This window comes from Oncorhynchus kisutch, linkage group LG4 (assembly GCF_002021735.2).
Source record: "Oncorhynchus kisutch isolate 150728-3 linkage group LG4, Okis_V2, whole genome shotgun sequence".
Classification (NCBI taxonomy): Eukaryota; Metazoa; Chordata; class Actinopteri; order Salmoniformes; family Salmonidae; genus Oncorhynchus; species Oncorhynchus kisutch.
The window spans coordinates 27,530,166-27,556,502 of record NC_034177.2 but is presented as its reverse complement, the minus strand read 5'-3'; the positions used below and the strand labels follow the sequence as shown (position 1 = coordinate 27,556,502).

At 41.2% G+C, this 26,337-nt stretch overlaps 1 protein-coding gene and 1 long non-coding RNA gene across 5 annotated transcripts in view; one reads left to right on the top strand and one right to left on the bottom strand.

Annotated features, from left to right (window-relative positions):
• The window catches only part of LOC109889329 (rho family-interacting cell polarization regulator 1), a 124,596-nt gene that overhangs the window by 34,839 nt on the left and 63,420 nt on the right, over positions 1-26,337 (top strand). Inside the window, exon 1 of one of the 4 annotated variants that reach the window (XM_031822746.1) lies at positions 9,154-9,647. The exons of 2 other annotated variants lie outside the window; for them this stretch is intronic. The gene's annotated coding sequence lies outside the window, so the exon portion shown is untranslated. Of the gene's footprint in view, positions 1-9,153; positions 9,648-26,337 lie in introns of those variants that run through there. One more of the 4 variants, XM_031822749.1, reaches the window with a different exon arrangement.
• Positions 4,993-24,352, bottom strand: LOC116373978 (uncharacterized). The gene is made up of 3 exons (XR_004209694.1): positions 24,262-24,352; positions 24,108-24,173; positions 4,993-5,298 (listed from the first exon to the last, which is right to left on the bottom strand). It is a non-coding gene; the product is annotated as an uncharacterized LOC116373978 (long non-coding RNA).

Here is a 26,337-nt window from a genome sequence, read left to right as displayed (position 1 = left end):
TGGATCCAAAAATCTCAAATTTGGACTCCACCGGTCTAGTGTCCATTGCTCGTGTTTCTTGGCCCAAGCAAGTCTCTACTTATTGGTGTCCTTTTGTGGTTTCTTTGCAGCAATTCAACCATGAAGGCCTGATTCAAGCATTCTCCTCTGAACAGTTGATGTTGAGATGTGTATGTTCCTTAAACTCTGAGAAGCATTTATTTGGGCTGCAATTTCTGAGGCTGGTAACTGTGACAATATTGCTTGTACGAACTCGAACCCAGGCGCAGAGAAACACAGCAGAGGTAGGGGTAAATCCAGAAGGAAACAGCACAAGAGCACACTAACAAAACATGAGACCAAAGCAACGATACAGGCCAACTGTGAAACCTAAATAACCAGGCCACCCGGTGAACAGAGAAGGTAATTAAACACAGGTGAAACCAATAAGAAATAAATCAGGGTAACCTGGAAACTAGAAAACAAAGGGTGCCTTCCAGCGGTAACCTAAGGATACACTCAAATAAAACAGAACCTGTGACAGTAACTCTAATGAACTTCTCCTCTGCAGCAGAGGTAACTCTGGATCTTCCTTTCCTGTGGCGGTCCTCATGAGAGCCAGTTTCATCACAGCACTTGATGGTTTTTGCAACTGCACTTGAATAAACTTTGAAAGTACTTGAAATGTTCCATATTGACTGACCTTCATGTCTTAAAGTAATGACGGACTGTCGTTTCTCTTTGTTTATTTGAGCTGTTCTTGCCATAATATGGACTTGGTCTCAAATAGGGCTATCTTCTGTATACCACGCCTACCTTGTCACAACAGAACTGATTGGCTCAAACGCATTAAGGAAAGAAATTCCACAAATTAACTTTTAACAAGACACTCCTGTTAATTGAAATGTGTTCCAGGTGACTACCTCACGAAGCTGACTGAGAATGCCAGGAGTGTGCAGATGTCACGATCGTCGTAATGAGCGGACCAAGGCGCAGCGTGATTGAAGTTCCACATCTTTATTACGGTGAAACTTTAAACAAAACCAATAACAAACCATGAAAGTAGTGGTGCACATGCACAAACAATATCCCACAAACACAGGTGGGGAAAAATGGCTCCCTAAATATGATCCCCAATTAGAGGCAACGATTACCTGCTGCTTCTAATTGAGACCCATACACCAACTTAGAAATATTTAGCTTGAACACCCCCTAGTCACGCCCTGACCAACTACACCATAGAGAACCAAGGGCTCTCTATGGTCAGGACGTGGCTACTTTGAAGAATCACAAATATAAAATATATTTAGATTGTTTATCACTTTTTTGGTTACTACATGATTCCATATGTGTTATTTCATAGTTTTGATGAATGAGTAGGTGTGTCCAAACTTTTGACTTGTACTATGTGTACAAACTGAGTTCACTTGTCCGTTAATCATATTAGTGTGGTGATTAATAATTGAGAGAGATCCTACGTCAGCATAAAATATATGAAACACCCATAATCTGTAACCACAGCAGCCATTTATCACAGGGTCTGTAGAGCCCTGCATGGTGTTCTGGCCGGTTTCAGTTGGGTGAGGCTCCTTTATTCATTAGACATCCTGAATTATTCACAGAGGAGAGAGTGAAAGAGTGATGAAGCCCCCTCCTCTTTTTTAATGTTGTTGTCCTCCTTTTCCTCCTGTCTTTCTCCTCCTCCTCTATCTGCACACCCAGTCCAGTTTAGACTCCTAGGGTCAGGACATTGCCATTGGCAGAGCAGACTCTCAGGATGGTTAATGCTCCGCAAGTCTATTCTCCTTGATATGATTACGGTACACTTATGTAACGTGAGCACTAGAGAATCACACACAGCCAGAGCCAAACAGAAGCAGATGAGTCTCCAAGATTTTCCAGAAGGTCAAATGTTGGTTCCCACTGAGAGTATGACAACGTGGGGGTAGAGTGTGCATTTGAATTCCTTCAGACACCTGTCCTCTCCTGTCCTCTCATGAGCGAGTATTCTCTGAGGCTACATGCACATTCTCCTCCAGTCCTGGAATAAGGGCCCTAGGACTGCTTGGCCCAAATAGGGAGCCCCATGCCTCAGGGAGGGTCCCTGACACACAGCTCCCAACTGAGCCAACAAATCAGTGGGATATAGAGGGTATATAGAAAGAGGGACTTTGTGTGTGTGTGTGTGTGTGTGTTTTATTATGAACAGTTGGAGCAGACAGGTGGCATATAGTGCATGTAGCGAAGTATGCCTGTTTTCTCATGTGTATCACCATGTTTCGGGGGGGCGTTTGCGTGGACATTCTGTTATTCCAAATGGCCTTCATTTCAAAGGTCTCTGTATACAAATGGATGGCTTACATAATAACTATGAGCTCTCTTTCTCAGAACACTTCATGGATTTATCTTTCTGCTTGTTCTCCACTGAGTTTTTATTTAACATATCTACAGACTTCTCTCCCAGCCATGCTAATTCCTTCTCCTCTCTCTGTTTCTCCAGGCAGGAAAGGAAACAAGGAGAAAGGAGGAGGGAAAATGAGAGGGAGAGAGAGAAAGAGACAGAAAATACACAAGTGGGATAGTAGGAGAGAGAGTGCCTTGCATGTTTATAAATACATTCAGATTCATGGCTTTTCTCTGACACGCCCAGCCAGATTAGAAAAAGGCATGTGGCACTGTGGAATAGAAACTAGGGCACGTCTTTCACTCAGCGGCATGGGAGGCATGGCAGATCACTTAAACTGACACCCCAGAGAGAGAGAGAAGGGGCTGTGGGTGGGAGCCAGAGATGAGCAGAAAATGGTGATCAAAGAGTCCTTCTAGCCATGGAACCCGGGGTGGGCTGCACCTCCCCCAGGACCCAGAGACAGGACCCAGAGACAGGGGTTCAGACAGCAGTAAGGGAGTTTGGAAGACCTGTCAACATGATGCCCAGACAGTCACAGAGTCTAGTTTTACAGTGTGTTTTTTTATAGTGAGTCCTTTGGTTGCTCCCTTGTGGAGGACACAATGAACACATCATCGTGGTTTCACTCAAAAAGAGGGAGGAAGAGAGAGCGATTAAGATATTAGATATTTATGAATGAACATTTTCCTTCATGTTCCCCATCCATACTCCTATCCTTTAACTTGAATCATTCATTCAGAAACCCATTCATTCAGTTACTCACCATGTTCAATATAAAAACAATGTACCTTTATCATGTCTATTTGAAAATGTCATTTGGAACTTTTTTATTTAATATTTATTTAACCAGGAAGGGCTCATTGAGATTTAAAATATATTTTTCAAGAGCGTCCTGGCCAAGATAGGCAGCACCAAGTCATTACAAAAATTACAGACAGACAACATGAAAAACTACAAGTAATCTAGTAAAAAACATTGAACTCACAAGAGTATAACAAAATCAAAAACAGCTAATTAAAAACATTGACAGGTCAGGGAATCAGTCTCAAGATCATTCATCAGTGATTTAAAAACACCAATCGGGACAAGTTCTTCCAGTTTAAAATAATTTTGTAAGGCGTTCCAAGACGATGGCGCAGAGTACATAAAAGCCCTTTTACCAAATTCAGTTCGGACATTTGGAACAGTTAGCAGGATAAAGTCCAGCGAACGAAGAGAGTACCCACCACATTTCTGAACATTAAAAATGCACAAATAAAAAGGTAGTAAACCCAAAATGGCTTTGTAAATAAAGTATTCCAGTGACTGAGCCTACGAGTGACTAGAGAAGGCCAACCAACCCTGGTATACAAAGTGCAGTGGTGTGTAAGGGTTTTGCAGTTTAAAATAAATCTCAAAGTGCCATGGTAAAGGGTGTCAATTGATCTCAAACACTGAGCGGAAGCATTAATATATAACATATCCCCATAGTCTAGTAAAGGCATAAATGTAGCTGATACTAGCCTCCTTCAGGCTTCAAAAGAAAAATAGGCCTTATTCCTAAAATACATTTTTTTTGTAAGTTGTTGAATATGCAATTTAAAAGAGAGGCCGTCATCAATTAAAATTCCAAGATATTTATATGAGGTTACAACCTCAATCTCCTTGCCCTGACAGGTAGGTGAAAGGTTCAGAGGTCTATTTATTGCATTAGAAAACACCATTAGTTTAGTTTTGTGAGTATTGAGGATAAGGATGAACTAAAACATACCAAAGCATTCACAAATCCTTATATTAAATTAATCTTCATATTAAGACTGAACATACTTTCCTTGGCTTGGACTCAAAAAATGTCATATCATACTATATCTAACTTGAAATCATTTGTAACATTTTAACCGAAAATAAACCACACAGGGCTATTAAAACCAGATTAGCTCAGGCAGCAGAATACTCCATGATCTCATTACATTGCCTGAATAATTGTCAGCACAGCACTGCATTGTGTCCTGCTGTCCAATCCCTTGGACATAAAATAGGTTTGCTCGGATTGCACTGAGGTGGATTAAATGGGGGGTGATGTGGGTTGGAGGGGTCATGGTGGTGATTGAAGGCGACAGAAGAATTCAGATAACTATAAATGGGCTGGTGGGTTTCAATAGAGGGTTCAGGGAGTGTGGAGGGGTGGCAGGGCATTGTGGTGAATGGCAGACCTCTATTGATCTCTCTTTCCAGTCTTGGCCTATATCACACACGGAGAGGGCCATGCAGACTCACTTTCCAAATGCATGACATCACCCAGGGTTGCCAGGTTAACAACTGCCCAGGGCCTATGAGAGGAGTCATTCATCTCTTCTGGGAGAGCGCAGTCTTTGAGGGGTCGGGGGCTTTTGTCACTGTCATATACACTTACTCTGACAACTCTGTGTGTGTGTGTGTGTGTGTGTGTGTGTGTGTGTGTGTGTGTGTGTGTGTGTGTGTGTGTGTGTGTGTGTGTGTGTGTGTGTGTGTGTGTGTGTGTGTGTGTGTGTGTGTGTGTGGTGTGTGTGTGTGTGCCTGCGTGCGTGGGTGTGAGAGAGAGAGAAGAGTAGGAGGAGATGCCGCCTCTGAGAAATCTCTTCCCTGGACGGAATTATTTCACACTCAAACTTTTCCTATGCTTTCACTGAGTGTGCTGTTAGCATCTTGGTTCAACTAGTGTTCTGCAATCAATTTAATAAACTGATTGCAGGCAAAACTGAATGACAACAGAGATAGAATACAATATGTAATTTTATTGAATAGTTTGGGGTAGGCGTAGGCCTCGTCTCAGAGGAATGCTCCTCAGATGCTGGGCAGCTGGCATCGAACCCCCTCACTGGGAGAATGGAGATCCGATGACGGGCCTTCAGTTGGTGGTGGTGGGGAGGTGGAAGGTGGTTGGAAGACTGTTGCTGCAAAACAGAAAGTGCGAGACACAAGGTTTGAGTTGACATACAGTTTCAGTCAAAGGTTTGGACACACCTACTCATTCAAGGATTTTTCTTTATTTGGACTATTTTCTACATTGTAGAATAATACTGAAGACATCAAACCTATGAAATAACATATATGGAATCATGTAGTAACAAAAAAAGTGTTAAACAAATATATTTTATACTTTATACTACTTATACTATATTGTATAGTACCATTTATAAGTTTGAACACACCTCCTCATTCAAGGGTTTTTCTTTAGTTTGACTATTTCCTACATTGTAGAATGACAGTGAAGATATCAAAACTATGAAATAACATGTAGTAACCAAAAAAGTGTTAAACAAATCAAAATATATTCTTTAAAGTAGCCACCCTTTGCCTTGATGACAGCTTTGCACACTCAACCAGCTTCACTTGGAATGCTTTTCCAACAGTCTTGAAGGAGTTCTCACATATGCTGAGCACTTGTTGGCTACTTTTCCTTCACTCTACGGTCCAACTCATCCCAAACCATCTCAAATGGGTTGAGGTCAGGTGATTGTGGAGGCCAGATCATCTGCTGCAGCACTCCATCACTCTCCTTGGCCAAATAACCCTTACACAGACTGGAGGTGTGTTGGGTCATTGTCCTTTTGAGAAACAAATGATAGTCCCACTAGGCGCAAACCAGATGGGATGGAGTATCGCTGCAGAATGCTGTGGTAGCCATGCTGGTTAATTAAATGTGCCTTGAATTTTAAATAAATCACTGACAGTGTCAACAACAAAGCACCCCCACACCATCACACCCCCCCTTCATGCTTCATTGTGGGAAGCATACATGCGAAGATCATCCGTTCACCTACTCTGCGTCTTACAAAGACACGGCGGTTGGAGCCAAAAATCTCACATTTGGACTCATCAGACCAAAGGACAGACATGTTTCTTGGCCCAAGCAAATCACTTCTTCTTATTGGTGTCCTTTAGTAGTGGTTTCTTTGCAGCAATTCGACAATGAAGGCCTGATTCACGCAGTATCCTCTGAACAGTTGATGTTGGGATGTGTCTGTTACTTGAACTCTGAGAAGCATTTATTTGGGCTGCAATTTCTGAGGCTGGTAACTCTAATGAACTTATCCTCTGCAGCAGAGGTAACTCTGGGTCTTCCTTTCCGGTGGCAGTCTTCATGAGTGCCAGTGTCATCATATCGCTTGATGATTTTAGCGACTGCACTTGAAGAAACTTTCAAAATTCTTGAAATGTTCAATATTGACTGACCATGTCTTAAAGTCATGATGGACTGTCATTTCTCTTTGCTTATTTGAGTAATATGGACTTGGTCTTTTACCAAATAGGGCTATCTTCTGTATACCACTCCTACCTTGTCACAACACAACTGATTGGCTCAAACACATTAAGAAGGAAAGAAATTCCACAAATTAACTTTTAACAAGGCACACCTGCTAATTGAAATGCATTCAAGGTGACTACCTCATGAAGCTGGTTGAGAGAATGCCAAGTTTGTGCAAAGCTGTCATCAAGGCAAAGGTTGGCTACTTTGAAGAATCTCAAATATATTTAGATTTTTTAAAACCCTTTTTTAGTTACTACATGATTCCATATGTGTTATTCCATAGTTTTGATGTCTTCACTATTATTCTTCAATGTAGAAAATAGTGAAAATAAAGAAAAACCTAGGAATGAGTAGGTGTGTCCAAACTTTGGACTGGTACTGTATTAATACTCCCATAGATGCATGGGAGCCCGAGTGAGCCCATAGGTTAATCAGCAATTGTGGTGGAATTGCCTTAGTTTGTCATACTAATATCCTGAAGTTAATAGGTGAATTACATTTTTCACGCTTGCTAATAGTAAATGAGGAGGAGAGATGTGACGCTATACTGATGAGTTAACATTACAACACTACTCTAGAAATAACTGCTATTCTGACGAGGTAACATTGTAGACACTACCTGCTACAGTATGCTGATAAGTGAGACAGGAAGTAATGTTTTAGTTAGTTTACTAGATGAATGAAAAGTGACGATTCATTCAGACCGGCCTGACTGAACTACATATCTATCTGATGTGCACACGGCTGTACTGGAAACCAGGCTATTCGGTGTACAGTGCAGTATATCAAAAGGCACATGGAGCTAGTTTTCTTTGAAGTCTATATTTGATTTGAAAATAAGTGCAAGCATCAAGGAAAAGAGAAGATAGGAAAAGCAGGCTGCTGTCGTGCAAATTAATCATTCTTTACTATCAGCATGATGGAGAGGTTCCAACCAACTCAATGCACCAAGTACACATGTCAATCAGGAGCTCCAACGGGGCAGTCCCGTTAGATCTCTTAAAATGACAACAATTTATTTTTGCCTGATTTAGCTCATTCATCATGCATAATTAATTAATCATTAAGGTTTGTTTCATTCATTTGACCGACCAATACTGGGTCATGCATGTGACAGACCAATACCTCACGAGGCTTCTTCTCTACGCTGAGACCTTGAAACTGATATGTTTTAAGTTCTCAAAACAAGGGTCTGGGTGTATTGCCAAATTGCAGATACTGATAGTGAGGATTCATTCAGTCAGTCACTTACATGAACACATAAATTGGTTATTAGAAAAGCACAAAAATAAAATGTTCCATCACACAGCCTTCACAACACTTTTCATTTTCAGAGGACATAGTGTTTGAAGAGAAGTACTGTCAGCATCAGAGTAACATGATGTTCTCTTCACTGAAGCATCTGACTCTTGGGCAATATCATCCTCAGATTGATAGAGATCTTTGTACAAAATAAGAATGTGGAATGTATGTACAAAGTGTATGCACTCACTACTGTAATTCGCTCTGGATAAGAGTGTCTGCTAAATGACTAAAATGTAAAATGTCATCATGGTAGCTGTTAGCAACTGCTTTTGGTGGAGATTAAAGTTATCATATGCCCTGGTCCATGAGAAGGATCACCCTAGTGGAGTTCTCCTCCAGATATCACAAAGGCTTACTCTCTCTCCCTAGTAACATCAACTCGGAGGACTGTGCAGCTTCATCAGTCTATAATTATTCATGCATTTGAGCAAATTATGGTGAGAAATAAACTGTCAAGAAAATGTGGGCAATAGAATACATCTACCGACCTTACCTTGTGGGTCCTGTTGTGGAGATGTGACCAGTTTAGGATATGGCATCAGTTTCTGGGTCCTTAGTTTGAGCAAAGACTACACATTCCCTGTCAACAACTTTATATACTGTGTGTATTTCCAAGTAGAGGTCTTCTTGGGTCCCGGACCCGAGGCCAATCAGACCCAAACCCAAATGGACCCGACGACCACCATACCTCGAACCGACCCGTACCCTAAAGTCTAGACCAGACCTGATTGGACCCGAGTGACAAAAAATGTTTATCAGCCAAGTTATGCTTCTGGTTAACGAATAAGTCTTTATATGTTGGCTAAGTCAATAAATTCAGCTTATTAGCATAAAATAAATATGCTATAGGCTATTCAGAGCCGGGGTCGGGTCCATTCGGGTCAATCAGCTGTGGTTACATAGACCCAAGACCAGATAACAATCAAATAACAACAAACAGGACCCGACCTGGACCTGAGGGACAATTGAATTTTGGACCTGTCCTGGACCAGCTGAAGTCTCGGGTCGGTTCTCGGGTATTGGGTGGACCCATGAAGAGCTCTACTTCCAAGTGCAGTTTGCATGCTAAAGCACATTTGGGTAAGCGCAGGGGGTACATGGGAGACGTTTATTTTCCAGCTCACAAGACACAAGAGGCGCACACTGTTGAAAATCCCACGTGTCCTTCCCTCCTTTCTTTCACCAGCACATTGCTGCCATACCCAGAACCTCTTAGTTGAGTGAGTGTGTTTGTGGTTACACCCACGGATAAACTCTCGAGCACTTAACAGGAGTTGGTAGGCTACAAGGCGCAAAACTGTGGCGCCTTGTATGATATTGTTGCCTGTTTTCGCCATTTTTCCAAAAAGCCCCTGAGAAGTCACGGACCCAGGTCTGCTTATGGACGACTTTTTCATCCTCATTGGTTTGTCCACACCCCTTCGGAGATAAGGACAAGAGCAAGCCTTCAGCTTTGCTTGCAGGAGAGGGAGAAAGTGACAATCGAGAAATTGGAGGGCAAATGACAAGGGAGCGTCACAGCATCGCGTGAAGAAGTCTCTTTTAATTTATGTCTATCATTTGCCTATTTCTGATGAAGGAACTCGCGGAATTAGTTTCCTTTTTATTGATTTGACATTTTCATTTGAAATTCGGATTCCACGATTTGGAGTGACTGACAAGGCTACCTACCCTGGCGGCAGACATGTATGTTGACTTTGTGTTTATCTTTTAGTTCAATCCTGTGTCCCAAGTATGGCATTTCGGTGTGCATTTTAAGAAGTGTGTATCTTTGATTATATTTTCACACGATTTTTTGCATAGCCTTCTACATAGCCTGGCTACAAGAAGTCATGTGAAGCACCATTTTGAGACCATTTAAGCACACAACGGTCTGTATATAAACTAGAGGCCATGCTATTTACAGTCAGATGTTATTTTATAGGAAATTATCTATTTTGTGTTGGTGGAATCTTCCAGCAGATTGTCTTGGGTGACGCAGCTGTGATAGACCCATAATGCGTGCAAGGGTATACGGAGAGTGTTTTATAGTTGTTCAGCGTTATGATGACAAAGAGAGCCTTGTCTGTTAACTGGGCTTTGTTTGATATTCGAAATGAATGCGAGATAAATGCCTGGTAAACACGGGTATTAATTACTCAAGCCGCGGGAAAGGCTTTTTTATGAAACAGGTTGACATACACATGTCAGTGCACAATTATGTGTTTAATATGTTTATGGATACACCAATACGCTAAAATTTCAAATGTATCCGCTGTCAGTCTACAAGTGCATCGCTTCTGACATTCTGTAACATTTTGTTTCGCGAATCTTCTCTTTGCCTTTAATTCGTTGCTGCTGCTTGCTGATAGCCCTCTTATATAGTTAATCTCCTACAATCTAATCCTTCTGACTTGTTTTAACATCCATACAAGGGAATGTAACCTGTCTCTGTCAACGATGAAACCGCCTTACACTAGCCGCAAATTTCGACATTTTCAATAGCTAGAAAAAGCATCTGGATAAAATGGGCAACCACATCCCAAGTTTGGAGTGAAGCCGTTTTATAGTAAAGGTTCTGCTTGTAAACATAGAAGTTTCCAGAACTAATAATCACTTGATAAATGGTCTCCTTCAATTTAGTGTTCTCTGCAAACTCTGTCTTGTGGGAAGTACCCAGCCAGGGCCACACAATCTGCCCTTTGTGCAAGGGCTCGACCACCATCAGGGGGCCTAATTTAGGTGATGATTCGATCAACAAAAACAATTATGATGAAAAGGATACGCAGAAGGAAGTAGACGAGGAGTATTTTTCTCTCAGTGGTCTGTACACTCACACACAAGAGTCTGACCAGGCTGGTAGGGCAGTAAAAAAACGCCCAGAGTTTTTTTTTCCTGTGTGTGAACATGATAGCATGTAGTGGTTTTGCAGCAACAGGGGTCCAGGGAGGAATGAGAGTGGTGTTATGTAGGGATATGAGGAATGTGTCTGTGTTTCTGTCTTGTCTGGCTACACCATGTGCATGTGCTCCTCAGTGTTGGTCTTGCACAGATATTGAAATGCACACAACATATATCTCTATGGCCTGTTGTAATTCACCCTGGTCATACATGTGCTTGTTGTGGTAGTCTCACACCCATTGCCCTGTCCAGAGATCTCAGGATCCCTTCCCTGTCTGACCCTGCTTCCCTCTAAAGGTGTCTGCATGCTTCCCAAACAAGAGTTTGTGCATATGTTATGACATTTTGTGACGTTTCTGTTTGTTTTGCAAACACTACTATTGCCACTTTTTTTTTCTTGTTTTCTGGAGTAGGTCTTTTAAGGGAGTATGTGAGCACACTCTGAAATATTGTTTGTCTTGTACATCTATGGGGAAAATAGCTATGCTTGTGCCCGGGATAGAATAAAGACCAGCTATGCTGCTTCCCTTCAATCTGCGACGCCAACTAGGAACAGAGAACTGTTGATCATGCAACAAAACATTGCATGATCGTGTATATAGACTTCCTGTTTTGTTGGAGATTTGTATGTGGACCAATCAATCCAACTACGTCTTCAGCAATACTCCTATTATGGTATAGTATACATGTACCGTGTTTAATAGGGTCAAGTGGAAACCGTCTAACAGAGCTTAGATGAATCTGAGGTTGTGTAGGAGGAAGAATGATGTTCTAATGTCATGCACCTGGTTTCCGTTTGCTGTGTGAGTCGGTAATGAGGAACCAGCCAGACCACTTTAGGGTCCCTCAAATGACCATCCGCATACATAAAATACACAGCCCATCTGTCAACCTTAGTAGGGTGCATTTGGCCTAACATTCTTCCCCTCGCCACCAGGACCTCTGCAGTTAATGACTTCCTGTGGGTGACTGTCAGGGCTCTACAGTGTGACAATTTTAATCATATGTGCCTAAATATGAAGGATTCTAGCTTTATTATCTCAAATATTTGTCATTGTGCTCCTAAATTTCTTTGTGTGTGCCAACATTTTTCAATTTAGGTGCTATGACCTTGTAAATAAAGGTCAGCGTAATAGCCCTGGCTGTGTTCCTGAAGTCGGACATGCAGCCAATTAAATGTCATCGCTCTCTCTTGGTCATACACATACACACTTTTGTTTTACTATCCTTGTGGAGACCAAACAATTGATTCCAATTCAACATCCTATTTTCCCTAATTCAAACCCGTACGCTAAAATAGCCTAAAATAGCCTTTTTCCTTGTGGGGAACAGCAAAATATCTCTAATTGTCAGAATTTACCGTGTTTACTATCCTTGTGAGGACTTTTCTGGTCCCCACAAGTATAGTAAAAACACACACACACACAAACGCACTCAAGCTTGCCCACAGGATAATTGCTTGTGTGCACACAGTCATATCAACCACTTTAATTAAGGACACAATTAGTGTTTGTTGATGTGTTTGGCTCTTGTTGAGTGTTATGAGTTTGGGGGGGGGTGTTGGTTCACTGTCATTCATTACTTCAACACTAATCTCTTTATTATTATTTCATTGGCACAAACCCTTCTGTTCTGAGACATTGGGGGGAACATTGAATACTCTGCTCAGAATGTCATGGGGAACCCACAGAATCGACAGAGTGCAGGGTAGCCCAGCCCAGTCTATTTCAGAACACTGTGCGACAATAAGGCAGCCAGTAGTATTATTCAGAACTCACAGAAAAAAGAAGAGACCACAAGTGTAGCTGTCAAGCTCCCTGAGCTTGTACAAACAAGAAGCTGCAGGAATTATAGTTATGTGGTGACGATCCGGTGATGTCTATGAAGTATGACAGCTGTATAAAAGCCTGTGCAGCTAACCTGCACTCAGATACCCTAATTACTGTTCTGTGTGTAGGTGTAGTTGTTTACAGTGTTTCTCTTACTGGGCTTAATTGTTTAAATGATGCAGTATGTTATATGAGCAATATCTAATTGTGGGGAGTAAAGAAATGAATGATCAATAATGAATTTACATGATCTATGCTGTGAGTGTAGTTCGAAATACTGTCTTCATTCCGGTAGTAAAACACAATTTAAAAAAAATAGGAGTCAGAAATCAACAATGTAATCCAAATGTTATTTTGAGAAGTTTGAACAGTATGATAATGACATGATCGTGCAGAGAGGTTCAATGACAGGTTATGTCATATGGCTTAACTGCAAGGTATCTACTGGATGAGTACCATTAGGTGTGTAGAGATGTTTTCTGTTTCTCTGCAGTGTATATTTTCTGTGTGATTCAGCAGTCTGTTTCATCTGTGTATTTCTCCAGTGTATCATTACTCTGTGTGGCAAGAGCATGCTATTATAGAGCAACTGCACTAGCTGACTCACTCTATCCGGGCACAGTTATGATGCAGGCACAAACCACAAGCAAATATACACTGAACAAAAATATAAACACAACATGTAAAGTGCTGGTCCCATGTTTAATGAGCTGAAATAAAGATCCAAGAAATGTTCCATATGTACAAAGTGGTTATTTTTCTCAAATTTTGTGCACACATTTGTTTACATCCTTGTTAGTGAGCATTCTATCCTTTGCCAAGGTAATACATCCACCTGACAGGAGTGGCATATCAAGAAGCTGATTAAACGGTATAAATCATTACATAGGTGGACCTTGTGCTGAGGACAATAAAAGGCTACTCTAAAATGTGCAGTTGTCAAACAACACAATGCCACAGATGTTTTGAGGGAGCGTGAGGAATGTCCACCAGAGCTGTTGCTGAAGAATTTATGTGTAATAAAGCCCTTAAAGCTCATTCTGATTGGCTGGGCCTGGCTGCCAAGTGGGTAGGCCTATGCCCTCCCAGGCCCACCCACGGCTGTGCCCCTGCCCAGGCATGTGACATTCATTAGATTAGGGCCTAATTGATTTCTTTACATGAACTGTAACTCAGCAAAGTCTTTTAAATTGTTGCATTTATATTTCTGTTCTGTATATAAAAAAACAGATATACAAATACAGACCATCACATTCAATGCTTTGTCCACCCATGGTTATGCTGCACATACGAAGGCTAGATGTGTTCATGAAGTACAACAGAACAAGTGTAAATTTAAACACAGATTAACTAGGTATTGACATCCAGAGTCCAGACAGCTTTAAGTGTGCCATGTTCTCTGATGCCAATGGACAATTCCACAGTAACAGAATTATGCTGAGACTGATTTTTCACTTTAAAATGTATGTTAAACAAACCATACAACACTATGTACAAGGACTACTTTTATCAAATCCCCAATATTTTTTTGTTATGAAAACACATTTACTTGAAGAACAGTGCAGATGCAAAGTTTGGTAACAAAATGGTTTTCAGTGGAAAATGTTAACAGTAGTCCTTGGGAGTTGTATAGTTTGTTTAACTTTGCAAACTTATTTTTTTTGCATACATTTTAATGTGACAAAATCTGAGTCTCAGCATAATTCTGTTAGCTTAAAATTGCCACTATGTAGGGCGGCAGGTAACCTAGTTGTTAGACCGTTGGGCCAGTAACCGAAAGGTCGGCAGTTCAAATCCCCAAGCCGACATGGTGAAAAATTTGATGTGCCCTTAAGCAAGGTACTTAACGCTAATTGTTCTAGGGTTGATAATGGCTGGCCGTGACCCCACTCTGAGGGCATCTCAGGGGGAGTTGGGATATGCAAAGAACACATTTCCAATTCACACTTGTAAAATAAACACATCTTGACATCATGGGAAAATCAAAAGAAATCAGCCAAGACCTCAGAAAAAAAATTATAGACCTCCACAAGTATGGAAATTGCTCCCAAGGATGAACCAAACGCCTGAAGGTACAACTTTCATCTGTACAAACAATAGTACGCAAGTATAAACACCATGGGACCACGCAGCCGCCATAACGCTCAGGAAGGAGACGCTTTCTGTCTCCTTGAGATGAACGTACTTTGATAAGAAAAGTGCAAATCAATTGCAGAACAGCAGCAAAGGACCTTGTGAAGATGCTGGAGGAAACGGGTACAAAAGTATCTATATCCACATAACCTGAAAGGCTGCTCAGCAAGGAAGAAGCCACTGCTCCAAAACCGCCATATAAAATCCAGACTACGTTTTTTCCAAAAAACATACTTTTTGGAGAAATGTCCTCTGGTCTGATGAAACAAAAAAATAACTGTTTGGCCATAATGACCATAGTTACGTTTGGAGGAAAAAGGGGGAGGCTTGCAAGCCGAGAACGCCATCCCAACCGTGAAGCACGGGGATGGCAGCATCATGTTGTGGGGGTGTTTTGCTGCAGAAGGGACTGGTGCACTTCACAAAATAGATGGCATCATGAGGATGGAAAATGTTGTGGATATATTGAAGCAACATCTCAAGACATCAATCAGGAAGTTAAAGCTTGGTCGCAAATGGGTTAAGGACAACAAAGTCAAGGTATTGGAGTGGCCATCACCAAGCCCTGACCTCAATCCTATAGAAAATGTGTGGGCAGAACTGAAAAAGCGTGTGCGAGCAAATAGGCCTACAAACCTGACTCAGTTACACCAGCTCAGTCAGGAGGAATGGGCCAAAATTCATCCAACTTATTGTGGGAAGCTTGTGGAAGGCTACCTGAAACGTTTGACCCAAGTAAAACAATTTAAAGGCAATGCTACCAAATACTAAGTGAGTGTATGTCACCTTCTGACTCACTGGGAATGCGATGAAAGAAATAAAATATGAAATAAATCACTCTCTCTACTATTATTCTGACATTTCACATTCTTAAAATAAAGTGGTGATCCTAACTGACCTAAGACAGGGAATTGTTACTCTGATTAAATGTCAGGAATTGTGAAAAACTGAGTTTAAATATGTTTGGCTCTGGTGTATGTTAACTTCCGAATTTAACTGTAGATACAAATCGAGCTCCGTACTGCATCGCCATGCACCTCCCTTATTTTGTAACTATGTGGAGGGCTGCGTGGGGGTGTTACATCCTGTAGAAAACAAACTCACTTCCTTGACTACCGCTCTGCACTGCTCCGCGAAGCGCAAGAAGTATGAATGCCCTGACTTCTGTTGAGTCCATATCACCATAAATGCTGCATGGTCAATGCAGAAGTCAGATTGACCATGTGCCCAGATGCACAATGCACTTCTCTCTCAAGGATGCGCTCTCTCCCTTCCAATTTGCACATTCATTGATTCATAACTTCATTGTGTGAATTGTTAGTGTATATCAATTCCCCCTTTACATATACCACCAGTAGTACATTTACTGTTAATTACTATAATTTCTAATCTACAGTGTTTGTTACTTTGGTAATGGTAATTTCTGTTTATTCATTCAGTATTATTATTCCACTTTTCCAGTTATCATTGTCAGAGTGGACACAGGTTGTGCACTTTGCAAACAATGCTATACTTGTGAGAATCAAGTTTAGGTTTATTTCATTACATGAGTTTTGTTAATTTAGTCATTGCCTTGTGTTTGGAGCACTCCTGCCAATGTTGAGTAAGCATGTGCATGCATAGAAGTAGGCCTATAGGCTACCAGGCCTGTGCGCAAATGTAGGCACGTAAATGTGCCCTTTTGCGGACCTGATAGTATTTCTGATTGGCTTAACGCACCACCACTAATGACCTGTGGAGTTTTCTTCACCAGTTTTCTTCACCAAGCAAACGGTTTGTTTTTACATCCATTGAGAATTACAACAGTTCCTCAATGTATTTGAGAGATCTTTCCAGCTCTCTCCCTTTCGATAACTACTCGGTGTGAAAGGGCAAAATGTCATGCTATGATCCAGTGGAAATGTCATTAAAATAGGTCTACCTGATTTACTTCTTATCAGTGCTTGACTTGGACTGAAATAGGTTCCGGTACTCATTTTGGGTGCTGGTACAGTTTTTTTAAATATTTAGGTGCAGGATCTCCACAATACCTTTTTGAGTTAATATTCTACAAGAGGAATAGGAGATCAAGCCATAGAACATTTGAGGTGCTGGTACTCAGCTCCGGTGAGCTCCTGCCCAAATCAAGCACTGCTTCTAATTCCTAGAGCAAAAAAACATACAGCAGCGTCTGCCTCGAGTTCACTGGACCAGAATATTATATACAATGTTACATGTTCGCTAGCTCAATCAAGCTTTGGGCCAGACCCAAGTTAATGGTTTATACAATGTTTAAAGTTCGTTGCAGACAGGCCATGTGTCGCCAATGTGATTTATCGGATATTTGTTTTTATCATAATATTTTCTACCTGCAGGCTGGAATGTTTTATTTATTTATTTTTATTTATGGTAAGATAAATGGTAAGATAAATTGGCATTCCACATGAGGAAGGTTGCCGCCGACTCGTGTAGCCTATTACCAGCAACTTCAGGAGAGTAATGGCAGAATATGCGAAAGCCAGCAGGAGCGAGATGAGAAAAGTTAGGTCCGGTTCAGATTTTATTCTTTTGGTTATCTATTTCTCTGGTGCCCTCCTTGAGGCATTGTTCTTATTTCATCAAACCATAAGCTTAAAGCATCAGACAAGCTCAATGCATATATTTTGATTTGATTTTAACACATTGGGTGTGTCTATATATGGAAAAATACATGTTTAAAAATTCTGACCGGCCTCCCGAGTGGCACAGCATCGCAGTGCTTGAGGTGTCACTAGAGACCTGGGTTTGATCCCAGGCTGTTTTACAGCAGGCAGTGACTGGGAGACCCATGAGACGGTGCACAATTGGCCCAGCGTTGTCCGGATGCTGGCCTTCTAGGCAGAGTTCCTCTGTCCAGTGTCTGTGTTCTTTTCCCCATCTTAATCTTTTCTTTTTATTGGCCAGTCTGAGATATGTCTTTTTCTTTGCAACTCTGGCTAGAAGGCCAGCATCCTGGAGTCGCCTCTTCACTTTGGACATTGAGACTGGTCTTTTGCGGGTACTATTTAATGAAGCTGCCTGCGTTCCACAGGGAACCTGGCCCATTTTGACTCCAATGCTTCCCAAAGTTGTCCTTTGTGGTGGCCAGTGTCTCATGGAAAGAGCAGGTGTTCATAATGTTTTGTACACTCTGTGTATATTTTACTATTCTATAAAACAGAAACCTGCCTGCATGTCTTGGCAGGTTCTCTCTCGCAGGCAGCATCAGGCAAGGTTGGGTAATCAGCTTACAGTCTCTGTGTAGCGAATAGTTTGACTGTTGAGTGAAGAGGAAGGTGTCCAAGTCACCCTCATCCTCACTGACTGAAATCACATTTTATTAGTCACATGCAGATGTTATTGCGGGTGTAGTAAAATGCTTGTGTTCCTAGCTCCAACAGTGTAGTAGTATCTAAAAGTAAAAGAATGGAATTACGAAATATATAAATATTAGGATGAGCAATGTCAGAGTGGCATTAACTAAAATGCAGTAGATTAGAATACAGTATATGCATATGAAATGAGTAGAGCAGTATGTAAATATTATAAAGTGACTACTGTTCCATTAAGTGATCAGTCAATGTAGAGCATGAAGGCACACAGTAGTCTGTCATTTTACCAGCCTAAGTGCAGGCTTCGACCACAATTTTGATTAGTTAATTACTTCGCTAAAAAATGAACAACTAGATGTTTAGTTTTTTTTTTATATACAAAAAAAGTATTCTGTTTTCCTCAGCCACTAGCTTAATTCTTGCTGTGTACTCTGCACATTCTGTAGTTCATCTTGGGGTGTGGCAGCAGTGGACTAGGTCAAAACCCCTTGACCACGCCCATCCTGTAATGTTCTTATAGATTTAAGGTTAGTGTTTCAGGTCACATGTCAGGGTCAACAAAATGAGAGGTTGTTGATTGGAACATGACTATCATAACATAAGTAAAGGCTTAGATTTCTGGATAAACAAATGGAAAAGGGCTCTTTTTTGAAAACATTTACCAGAAAAAGTCTTAAGGTATCAGTCACACAATCATGTTGCCAACTCTTATTTAGGTTTGGGGAAATTGGAGAAATTGTTTACCTTCTGTAAGTTTAGGAAGCATTGCCTTGTACCTTTCCATGATCAAAAACACACATTTTCTAATTTCTCTCACTCATTCGCTGAAGTAACAAGTACTAATTAGTTATAGTGATTTTACTGATATAGTCACAAACCACAGTTGGGTCACCACTGGCATACTATTATTATGTTCAGCTCATAACTGTTTTCTTTGTCTTTCTGTTGTCTGGTTGTCAAACAGTCTGAGTCTGGACAAACCCCTCCCTTTCTCTCTACACTTAATGTCACCTCTCCCAGCTCTTACTGACACCTACCTCTCCTTCCATTTACTGTATTTAACTAGGCAAGTCTGTTAAGAACACATTCATATTTACAATGACGGTACCGGGGAACAGTGGGATAACTGCTTTGTTCAGGGCAGAACGACAGATTTTTACCTTGACAGCTCGGGGATTTGATCAACCTTTCGGTTACTGGCCCAACACTCTAACCACTAGGCTACCTGCTTGTAAAACATGAGGAGAATGACATTCATATCCATAATTATGCATTTCTGTGTAGTACAGATCAGGGACCCATGATGTAATTCTGTTACCGTAATTCTGTTACCAGGTGTGAATCCACTTATCATGTCAAAGCTGACACCACCATCATTTTTGCAGAAATTATTTAATCTATATTCAGAGCAGATATTTAAGAGTTTTTTTGAAAACGTGGACACAAAAAAGCTGAGGGAGATTTTACGGTATTCCTGTCACCAAAGTTTGCATTTGCACAGTTCTTTCACTAAATTTTTTGTAAATGTTTCTGTGGAAAAAAACTGATTCTTACCATGGAATTTTTGTCAAATTCTGCTGCCATATTTTATATTACTTATTAGATTGACACATCAGTTGAATCTAACAATGTGAATTTATTGTTGGAGAAATGCCTTACACCACCAGCAGCCTCCTCCAGATTCTTCTTGTGTAAACCTTTACTGACGTGATGAGCAGTGATGTCCAGGTTTATATGCATAGGTTGAAGCCAGTTAAAGGCATAGCCAAGTAATATTATGGTAAAAATTACAACCAAAAGGGTTGTATGGGTTAAGTGTCTCTGTCTGGGAATCGTAAATGGGCAGTGTTTTCCATTTGATTTCTAATTGACATAGTAAAGAGTTCAAGAAAAGAACATGAACAGGTGTAGAGTTAGAGAATGGTGTGTTGATATACTTAGTAATTGGGAAATTAATGCACATGCACTGAATACAACAGGTGTAGGTCTTATAGTGAAATGCTTACTTACAAGCCCTAAACAACGATGCAGTCTAAAAATAAAAATAAACTAATAAGAAATAAAAATAACATAATTAAAGAGCAGCAGTAAAATAACAATGGTGAGGCTATATACAGGGGTACTGGTACAGAGTCAATGTGCAGGATTTTGTGTGTCCAGGCTGCACATAGGGTAGCAGGACTGTAGTGCTACAGCATCAAGTGACACATAAGCCTCTTAGTGGCCAGCTCGGGATTAAACAGGTCTGGGGTTCAGGGAGGTCCAAGTCTCTCACTGTGCAAGGGTCAGCTGTGCTGCTCTACCACGGTCACTGGATGATGGAAATTGTCACTTGACATTCTACAGTCTCACTGGTCCCATACAGTCCCATCCCCCTTTCATGAGCATGTCTATAGCTCTGTTAAGGTGTCCTCATGCATCCCAGCCTAAAACAGTTCGGAAGAGTTTTTGCATATATTATGATCTTTTTTTATATTTTGGACATTGGTGAGGGTTTTTTCAGCGGTTCAGGCACATTTTTTCTGGAGGCAAGCTGAAATTCAGAGCCGAAGTCTGCGCCCCTTCGTCGGTGATTGGCCAACAGTAGGGGTTCATCAATAAAGTCTTCAAAAAGAGACGACTCTTTATCATGCAAAAAAAATGTATTAAGAAATACTGCACCAAACATCTTAGTTAGATAAAAAAATTCTGCGACTAAGATCTCCTTGGCAAAATCATTAAAACTAATTACAAATTTCTAAATTATCTTTAGATCAATTATGACTATTTTGAGGAAGTGTATACTGGCTACGGCATCTCAAAATGGACAAACAGTACTATTGCCTCTTCTCGGCTAGACACCAGCCGAACGGGAGTATGCTGACGTCTTAAGGCCAGCCATTTCAGGTATCAGCCCAATTATCACATTTTTATTTGTCACATGCTGATTACAGCAGATATAGACCTTATTGTGAAATGCTTACTTACTACGAGCCCTTAACCAACAATGCAGAGTTTTTTATTTTTTAAGAAAGAAAAATTTGCTAAATAAACTAAAGGGAAAAATAGTAACACAATTCAAATAAAAAATAAAAAACAATAACGAGGCTATATGCAAAAGGTACTGGTACTGAGTCAACTAGAAGAGGGGAAGACCAGTGGCTAGTTCTGTCAGTTGGTCTGCGCCAGATTTATTTTGCTAAAGTAACTAACAGTACCTGGAGTTGAGTGAGCTAATACAAATAAGACACTGTTATGTCATTGGATTTGAGTGGATTTTGTTGTCAACTATGAAATGCTTTTGAAGTAGTTGATCCCAACTTAGCTCAGCAGTAACAAGGGGGAAAAGACCTTAGCACATGAAATGAATACAATTGCAAAGCACGGTAAGCTTTTGCCACTCAACACATTTTTAAAGGGTCAGTAAATTAGAGCAGTATTGATGTGTTGGCCCCACTTTCCTGCTCCCTCTCGCCCTTATCAGTCTGGGAGCAGGCTTGGGGAAAAGTATGTTCTGTTGGCAGATCGTTTATTCAGGGACTTTAATGGCCTCGTTAAGAGGGATCAGTCGAATGGCTGGATCCTAAGTCTCAAAGTGAGAGACCCTATTGTATCTTCAACGTAATATTACATATATTTGTATTTCGATACATACCGTAAATGCATTGGATGATACTTTTCAAGCCAGGTTGGAGAAATGGAATTTACAACTCTTCGGCTAGCAGCCCTACCTACCTGCATCCTGCTAGTTTATAGCTGAAGATAAGCTGCGTTGGGCTTGGATGACCAAGGTCGTAATGATGTAGTCATTGCACTTTTTGTCAGGAGTTGACCTCAGTGTCCTGACTAAATTCTAATCCTGGCCCTTCACACTATAATGGCTAGTGAATCATCCCCAAGGTAAATTTAGCCCAGTCACTCCCAACCTCTCCACCATGATAGCTGTGTGACGATGAGCTCTCAGGGCCAAATTGGCTGCTATTCCTCAATGCCGCCTACACACATTTCTGCTGGATAGGGAGAGTAACATATACTATATTAATTATGCATTGTCCATTCACATCATATCAGCATAATGTCTGGGCAAAACAAATGAACTGAAACAGCGTTCTCTAGCTTCGTTCACCAGACAATTCCTGCCAAAATAGCCTGGAGACAAGGTTAGCCACACTCTCTCTAGGTGTGTGTGTGTGTGTGTGCAGGTTCAGGTCTACTACACACATGAAGTGATACGGCCCAGCTACACCACGCATGTGAAATCCATGTCCGTGAGACTTGAGTGAAATGGAGTTGATAGAGTCCTACTGTAGGAAATGTCACCTGCTACATTGTCACGTGTGTAAAGCGTAGATCGTGCACCGGCTGCTGTAGCAGCAACGTAAAACTAGGTTTGGAGTCTATTTTTCTCAGATCCACTCATTCATTCAAAATGCCTGAAATAATTGGTATAAACCCTTTTTTGACACTTATCATCCGTCATCAGAGATGGCTCTGTGAATGGCACCAGTGGAGATCGCTGCCGTTTTACGGGCTCCTAACCAATTGTGCTATTGTGTGGGGGTTTTTCACATTGTTTAACTTTTTGGTAAATAATGTTTCTGCCATGGGCACAACTTTGGTTTTAGAAGTGGGGGGGTTACTTATATAGGTGGGGGGTTACTTGTATATATTTTCCTTTTATTATGCCTACAGCCATCAAGCTAGGTAAGAGTATTGAATTTGTTTGTGATTGATAAGACTGAACTAGATCCATGATAATGCAATAATCAATATTGTGTTGCACCTTTAACAAATAGCTTAACAAATTATCAACTTAGAGAAAAAGTACAGACTTAACCTTTTGTCTTTAAGACATTCTCTATATCAAATTTCAGCCAGACTGCCCAGCTAACCCGAGCCACCTACACGCCCGACCCATCCAACTTAACTTTCTTCCCAACACAACTTCCTTCCCATCTTTTTTTTTTTTATGTCTCAAAGGAAAGGTTTGGAACAAGTTGAATGTTGAATGAAAACAAAAGTTGAATGCACACCCTCCATATAATTCATATCATAGGCCTAATAGTACTGTAGAGCTCTTGTTACTTGCACACATGGCCGTGCCACTAGGGGTCCACGGTTCTGTGGCACCCCAACCCAACACACCCCACTCAGATTTAGGATCTTAGTGAAACATTCATTATTGGTTTCAGGTGTGTTAGGCTAAGGCCAGAGTGACAACAGTACAGCAGACCCCCAGAGCCAGGACTCAGCTGTCCAGCAACTAGGGATTGCCTAAAAAGGTATCTCCCCTGACGTGGGCATGTCATGCAGTATTCCATACAAGGCATCCAGACCTTATAAAGTTGCACTGTATACCCTTAATCTTAAAACAAATCTAGTGATACTGTATATAACTTGACATTTATTCCATACATTGTTGGAGGATAATCATCCTTCCAATGAATGACAATGCATTTATTATCCACTATAAATGCTAGGTTACACAGTTTCTTCTGATAATAATCTCCAGTGTCAACATTTCCAAGCAAACAAAAACAGGGAGAAGGTAGAATCTGTAGACATACTGAGATAAAATAACATACTCTTTGCCAGAATTCAGCCAGCCTTCACAAGACCATAACATATGCAAATATGTCCCCTTTTTGTGTTTTACACCTCCAGCAGAGGAATTACATTTCTGAGTGCATGATATTCAGTTTCACTGGCATATAGTACTTTCTATGGATGGTCTTAAACTGCAGTAATTTGTGTCTGAGATTATATGAACATGACTGGTTATTCTAACATATCTTTATCCTTTCATTATTTATAGCGTCTCGCAGGACTTCCTCATGTTTGTTATACATGTTTCTGGAAAAGCCTCTATCAACCCTTGATACAGTTTGGAAATCAACTTTGGAGGTTTGTCAGACTGCCTTAAAATAGCATCTGGCTTATCCAGTGTTTGCTGGACAGAGAGAATAAAATGTTGTATCTGAAAAGATTCACCTCACCTCTGTCAGACTGGTCTTCCCTGGCCTGCCGGACCCTGCTGAGACCCTTGTCACCATCTGATCCTCCTAAAATGAGGCATGACAAAGAATTTACTTTGGTGAGCATTTATACATTGTATTATCAAAGAATAGATGTTTCAATAATTGAAATAACCATTATTCCCAGATCTCAGACTGTAGCTTTAAGCTTAGGCTACTGTCATGTCGGTCTACGCATCAATTCAAGATGGAACTTTGTACTTCCCACTCCTAAAAGGTAGGCTATAAAAATAGCTCAAGAGAAAGTGCAGGTCTCTCCAACTATGCTCTCTTCAATATAGCATATTGGCTCATATAGCCCAGTAATACAATGTAAGGGCCATGTGAGAATCTCTGGTAATTTAACCTATTTAAGAGTGTTTTAGCGCATTTTATATTGCCTATAGTGTGCAAAATTGCTGGGACCATGGCTGGCAAGCGAGCTGCGTCACATACGCCTAAAATAACTTTGCGGGATCGCGGTTGGGTTTGGGACCAGTTCTTGTGGTAACGGGTGGGAGTAGGACGAAAAGCAAACCTCTACTGTGCACCATGACAGTGACACCTTTAACATTAAAGCTGTTTATTATTGACTGTGTCACTGTAAAAATGAGGGAATTATCTAGGGAAACTGACAGATCAATACAGTTACATTGTCAGACTGACTAATACAACTCGCATTGCACTGACAAAAATAGAATATATAAAAACAGAATATCAATCTTCAATCGTTTGGCCGATCGTTTGATTCCGGTCTAGTTTGAGGAAAAATAATAGCTAATATAAGCCAATTTTGTCTCTCTCTCTAATGGTATATTAACTGGTGAAAGCTTGCCAAGGTCATTTACTTATGAAATGGGACAAAACAAAGGCCACAAAACATTTCCATACAAAAAACTGCTGTCAGTTGAGGTGGCTATTATTACTATCTGACAGAACTAGAGGCAAGAGCTGACCTGGCTGTGGTAGCTACTCACTAGCGTAGCTTATTCATTCACCTCAGTTGAGAGGGGATGAAACATTAGCTAACGTTACATGTCAGTAACAATACTAGTTCAGCCCTGTGAATAAACACCTTATTTATTTTTCTGTTAAGTTAAACAGCAGTTATCTTGTCTGCCACAACAGTCAACTACAGAGGAGCCAGTTTACAACTCGGTGAAAGAGCCCAACACGTACACACTGTACCATGCTCAACTCTCCCGTGCTGGTCCAGCCAGCCTCCCAGAAGCTTTGCTTTCAACACAGCCTGTCAGCCTGCTCTGTGGTGTCCACGCGGTCCTAAATCCAGTGAAATAAACACTCCAAACAGCCTACCCGACCACTCGGAGGCATCCGTATGGTCCTAAAGCACACAGTTTCCGCGTGTTTTATCACATTCCAATGCTAAAATGGGGGTGGGGACAAAAAAAAATGCAATTTCAGAATGTGGGGGAACATGACCTCCCGTCCCCAGTGAAAGTTGCGCCCCTGGTTTCTGCCACCAACTCTTATGACTGAAAATAGCCCCTGGACATCAGAACGACTCCTCCCGGACCTGGCCCAAATCCCCATCATTCACATGAAGAGGAGCTGCATATACAAGGGCCACTTCTCTCAGAATTCGTCGGCGAATGGATAATCCGCCTTTAGCATCCGTCCTGGCGAACATGCATGGATAATATACAGTTGGCTGGGTTTTACGTGCATCGGCAAGACGGAACAGCAACCTCCGGTAAGACGAGGGGTGGTGGTTTGTGTTTGTTTGTCAACAACAGCTGGTGCACGATCTCTAATATGAAGGACGTTTGAAGGTTTTGCTCGCTTGGACAAATCAAAATGATTTATATAGCCCTTCGTACATCAGCTGATGTCTCAAAGTGCTGTACCAGAAACCCAGCCTAAAACCCCAAACAGCAAGCAATGCAGGTGTTGAAGCACGTTGGCTAGGAAAAACTCCCTAGAAAGACCAAAACCTAGAGAGGAACCAGGCTATGAGGGGTGGCCAGTCCTCTTCTGGCTGTGCCGGGTGGAGATTATAACAGAACATTGCCAAGATGTTCAAATGGTCATAAATGACCAGCATGGTCAAATAATAGGTCTGGGACAGGTAGCACGTCCGGTGAACAGGTTAGGATTCCATAGCCGCAGGCAGAACAGTTGAAACTGGAGCAGCAGCAAAGCCAGGTGGACTGGGGACAGCAAGTAGTCATCATGCCAGGTAGTCCTGAGG